Raw genomic sequence first — 6000 nt, 5'->3', positions numbered from 1 at the left:
ACGGATTCCACCGCCTGTTGGTCAATAATTGGATCGAGCTCCTGACCCAGTGGCCGCGGATCTACCGGCGTTTGTTCTTTGTTCTGAACTGAACTCACTGTGGAATGAATCCATTAACAGAGCCACTCTGCTGCCGGATTCTAAGTTGTCCTTGCCTTCCCTCTGGAAACCTCCTCATCCCCATCAGATGCTGAGTTCCCAGAGCCCGGGTTAAACGCGGCCGGTCACGGTTAAGTTTGTGAAACCGGCCCCATCAGAGACTGCGGGCAGGATTATCAAAATCAAATAATTAAAGATGGGATACTCGGGGGGGGGGGGGGGAGAGACAGTCCAGTGGCGGTTCGGCAATGCTTGCAGTGGGTGGCTGTTCGTGTAGTGGGTTGCCTGTTCGTGAGGAGTGTGACAGAGAGAGTGGAGGAATGTGATTTAATTTCCAGCAGCATGTAAATGTACGGGTTGGCACTGCAACGGCAGTAGGGAGAGCGAGAGCGAGGGTCTGTTTCAACAGTTTGTTTATTTTCAGCTGAGTCAACAAAATAACACACAAGCGACCTGAATGAACACCGCACATAGTACTAATGTCCTACCTACTGCCATTGATAAAGTTACATTAATATACCGCAAGGAGTGAACGAATCCAAGTACATCACAAAAAACTGTAAAGGTTTGATTGCCGAAGTTCTTACCAGGCACACCAATAACTGCAATGAGTGTATGACTGTTATACCAGTGTCTCAAACTAACTGCAAAGCAATATTATGTCTACTGAACATTGCAGTTAGTTTGAAGCACTGGTCTAACAGTTATACGCTCCGAAGCATAAAGCAATAAAACCAACAAAATCATCATAGTTTTGTACAAATGAACCATAAATACACCTAGTTAATAGTTTTAAAAGCAGTATTTTCTTACCTCGAAGAAGCAAGACTGGAAAATACGGATGAAACGCAGGTCTGTATACCCATAGCAGCTCAGCTGGCGAGAATGTATATCGCGAATGATCTATAGAAAAACAGAGACAGAAAATAGGTGCAGGAGTAGGCCATTCGGCCCTTTGAGCCTGCACCGCCATTCAATATGATCATGGCTGATCATCCAACTCGGTATCCTGTACCTGCCTTCTCTCCATACCCCCTGATCCCTTTAGCCACAAGGGCCACATCTAACTCCCTCTTAAATATAGCCAATGAACTGGCCTCAACTACATTCTGTGGCAGAGGATTCCAGAGATTCACCACTCTCTGTGTGAAAACTGTTTTTCTCATCTCAGTCCTAAAAGATTTCCCCCTTATCCTTAAACTGTGACCCCTTGTTCTGGACTTCCCCAACAACAGGAACAATCTTCCTGCATCTAGCCTGTCCAACCCCTTAAGAATGTTGTAAGTTTCTATAAGATCCCCTCTCAATCTTCTAAATTCGAGTAGTACAAGCCAGTCTATCCAGTCTTTCTTCATATGAAAGTCCTGACATCCCAGGAATCAGTCTGGTGAACCTTCTCTGTACTCCCTCTATGGCAAGAATGTCCTTCCTCAGATTAGGAGACCAAAACTGTACGCAATACTCCAGGTGTGATCTCACCAAGAACCTGTACAACTGCAGTAGAACCTCCATGCTCCTATACTCAAATCCTTTTGCTATGAATGCTAACATACCATTCGCTTTCTTCACTGCCTGCTGCACCAATGACTGGTGTACCATAACACCCAGGTCTCGTTGCATCTCCCCTTTTTCTAATCGGCCACCATTCAGATAATAGTCTACTTTCCTGTTTTTGCCACCAAAGTGGATAACCTCACATTTATCCACATTATACTGCATCTGCCATGCATTTGCCCACTCATCCAGCCGATCCAAGTCACCTTGCAGCCTCCTAGCATCCTCCTCACAGCTAACACTGCCCCCCAGCTTTGTGTCATCCGCAAACTTGGAGATGTTGCACTCAATTCCCTCGTCCAAATCATTAATATATATTGTAAATAGCTGGGGTCCCAGCACTGAGCCTTGCGGTACCCCACTAGTCACTGCCTGCCATTCTGAAAATGACCCGTTTACTCCTACTCTTTGCTTCCTGTCTGCCAGCCAGTTCTCTATCCACATCAATACTGAACCCCCAATGCCGTGTGCTTTAAGTTTGTATACTAATCTCTTATGTGGGACCTTGTTGAAAGCCTTCTGAAAGTCCAGATATAACACATCCACTGGTTCGCCCTTATCCACTCTACTAGTTACATCCTCGAAAAATTCTATAAGATTCGTCAGACATGATTTACCTTTCATAAATCCATGCTGACTTTGTCCAATGATTTCACCACTTTCCAAATGTGCTGCTATCCCATCTTTAATAACTGACTAGCAGTTTCCCCACTACCGATGTTAGACTAACTGGTCTGTAATTCCCCGTTTTCTCTCTCCCTCCCTTTGTAAAAAGTGGGGTTATATTAGCTACCCTCCAATCCTCAGGAACTACTCCAGACTCTAAAGAGTTTTGAAAAATTATCACTAATGCATCCACTATTTCTCTGGGATGCAGCCTATCTGGCCCTGGGGATTTATCAGCCTTTAATCCATTCAATTTACCCAACACCACTTCCTGGCTAACCTGGATTTCACTCAGTTCCTCCATCTCATTTGACCCCCGGTCCCTTGCTATTTCCGGCAGATTATTTAAGTCTTCCTTAGTGAAGACAGGACCAAAGTAGTTATTCAATGGGTCTGTCATGTCCTTGTTCCCCATGATCAATTCACTTGTTTCTGACTGCAAGGGAACTACATTTGTTTTAACTAATCTTTTTCTCTTCACATATCTATAAAAACATTTGCAGTCAGTTTTTATGTTCCCTGCCAGTTTTCATTCATAATCTATTTTCCCTGTCCTAATTAAGCCCTTTGTCCTCCTCTGCTGGACACGGAATTTCTCCCAGTCATCTGGTAGGCTGCTTTTTCTGGCTAATTTGTAAGCTTCATCTTTTGTTTTGATACTATCCCTGATTTCCCTTGTTATCCACGGATGCACTACCTTCCCTGATTTATTATTTTGCCAAACTGGGATGAACAATTGTTGTAGTTCATCCATGCAGTCTTTAAATGCCTTCCATTGCACATCGACCGTCAACCCATTAAGAATCAATTGCCAGTCAATCTTGGCCAATTCCCGTCTAATACCCTCAAAGTTACCTTCCTTTAAGTTCAGAACTCTTGTTTCTGAATTAATTATGTCACTCTCCATCCTAATGAAGAATTCAACCATATTATGGTCACTCTTGCCCAAGGGGCCACGCACAACAAGACTGCTAACTAACCTTTCCTCATTACTCAATACCCAGTCTAGAATAACCTGCTCTCTCGTTGGTTCCTCTACATGTTGGTTTAGAAAACTATCCCGCATACATTCCAAGAAATCCTCTTCCTCAGCACCCCAGCCAATTTGATTCACCCAATCTATATGTACTGAACTGAACGTTATTTATAGAGCACTTTAAAAACAACCACTGTTACAACAAAGTGCTGTACATGACTAATCATAAACATAAAACAAAACAATAAAAACATTAAAAGACAGTAAAAACAATAAAAAAACAATAATAGAAACACTAAAACAGGAGCAAAGTTTCATGCAGGGGCGAAAGCCAAGGAATAGAAAAGGGTTTTAAGACTAGTTTTGAAAATGGACAGTGAAGGGGCCTGTCTAATGTGCAAAGGTAGAGTGTTCCATAATGTCGGAGCAGCAACAGAGAAGGCTCTATCCCCTCTGAGATTGAAGTCACCCATTATAACTGTTTTACCTTTGTTGCATGCATTTCTAATTTCCTGTTTGATGCCATCCCCAACTCCACTACTACTGTTAGGTGGCCTGTACATAACTCCCACTAGCGTTTTCTGCCCCTTAGTGTTTTGCAGCTCTACCCATATCGATTCCACATCCTCCAAGCTAATGTCCTTCCTTTCTATTGCGTTAATCTCCTCTCTAACCAGCAACGCTACCCCACCTCCTTTCCTTTCTGTCTATCCCTCCTGAATATTGAATATCCCTGGATGTTCAGCTCCCAGCCTTGGTCACCCTGGAGCCATGTCTCCGTGATCCCAACTATATCATAGTCATTAATAGCTATCTGCACATTCAACTCATCCACCTTATTACGAATGCGCCTTGCATTGAGACACAAAGCCTTCAGGCTTGTTTTTACAACACTCTTATACAATTATGTTGAAAAGTGGCCCTTTTTGAATTTTGCCCTGGATTTGTCTGCCTGCCACTTTAACTTTTCACCTTGCTACCTATTGCTTCTACCCTAATTTTACACCCCTCTGTCTCTCTGCTCAAACATTTAAGAAACCCACCACCTCTTATTCTCTGTTTATTATCTTTTTCTTCTTTCCCCCCCTACATGTTGGGTCTGAGTGCTTCCCTTCTCTGCCTCCTGCCTCACACACTGTCTACTAGCTTTCTCTATTTGAGTCCCTCCCCCCAACCGTTCTAGTTTAAAGTCTCCTATGACCTGGGCATGCGCATTTGAAATACCGAACTCGCTTATAATCGCTTAGGGATCATGGGATTTGTCAAAGGTCACTCGCTGTAAAGAAAAAGATAACGAACAGCTGACTATATAAACTGTGTATAAATTCTTATCTTTATTCATGATTTATGTATAAATATATAATTAATCTGAGGAATGGGGGGTGCCAGGTAGCGGGAGAGCGTGGCATAACTGCGAGATAGAGGGGGCAGATGCAAGTGGGAGATAGGGAGGGGGGGCGAGACTGGACCGGCAGAGAGACATTCTCAGCAGCTGCGCACACACAGACCCGTGCCTCATCCAACAGACAGGATCAAACCCGGGTCCCCGGCGTCGCAAGCTATGCCGAACCGCCACTGGACCGTGCCCCCCCTCCCCCTCGAGTGTCCCTTCCCCAAGCGAGGGGTGGCCAGAGACGTCCGGACCGATAGGACACCTGCCCAGAGCAGCGGCCCCAGGGCCCACAGCCAGCGCAGAAAAGGCAGCAACCCCAGCTCAACTACACCTGCCCCGCTGGGCCAACACACAGCCCTGGACCGGCTGGACAATGGCCCGGAGGAGCGGCGACCCACAGGCCTACAGCCCGCATGGAGAAGCACCAACCCCAGCTCAACTCTTCCTGCCGCTCCGGGCCAACCAACAGCCCCGGACTGACGGGACAGTGGCCGATGACCGGCGCTCCGCTCGGACCGGCACTGAGGGGGCCAACCGACAGCCACTGAACAAGGCAAAAGGTGTAGCCGACGCTCCCCAACCTGCCGGGGAACAGGCCCCCAGGAGCCGGAGCGAGCACCTCCCTCCCGCGCTGGCTGCAAATCCAGGGCACCCACCGCCCCACGCCAGCCCAGGACCACCCCAGACACCGCCGGACAGAGACGGGACACCCGGGAGGGGATGTGGACAGCCCAGCAGCAACTCAACAGTGCCCGCAGTGCCGGAGACCCGGGCCCGACCCCGACCACGGACGAAACGCAGTTCTGCACCCATGCAGATTCACAGTTACCGAGAATGTTTATAGTGAGTGACCTATGACCTGGGCATGGACTATCGGAATACCGAACTCGCTTATTATGCCTCTCTATTTCAAATGCATTATGATCTTCAGACCTTTGAATCAATGCCAACATTCATAGCTATTAACCTCAACGGGATCAGTGTTGGGAGAACTTACAAGAATGACAGAGACTGATTTGCTAGTTAATGATTATGATGTACAACCTCCTTGCAGTATCTCGAAAGATTGACTAATTAAGCATGAAAATAGAATGGATATGACAAATTAATAATAAGCATATTGTTTAATTTGCAATTACCTTATGTAGGCAATATTAGTATTGCAGCCTATTTTGATATTATTAGTAATGCCGGGGCCTACTCCTGCACCTAATTTCTATGTTTGACTAAATGTGACACTTTAGCTATGCAAGACCTGTGGCTTAATCTACCAAAGAACTTTCCATCTAACCCCATTTTATAATGTCCACAT

This window comes from Leucoraja erinacea, chromosome 28, assembly GCF_028641065.1.
Source record: "Leucoraja erinacea ecotype New England chromosome 28, Leri_hhj_1, whole genome shotgun sequence".
Classification (NCBI taxonomy): Eukaryota; Metazoa; Chordata; class Chondrichthyes; order Rajiformes; family Rajidae; genus Leucoraja; species Leucoraja erinaceus.
Note: the sequence above shows the minus strand (reverse complement) of the source record.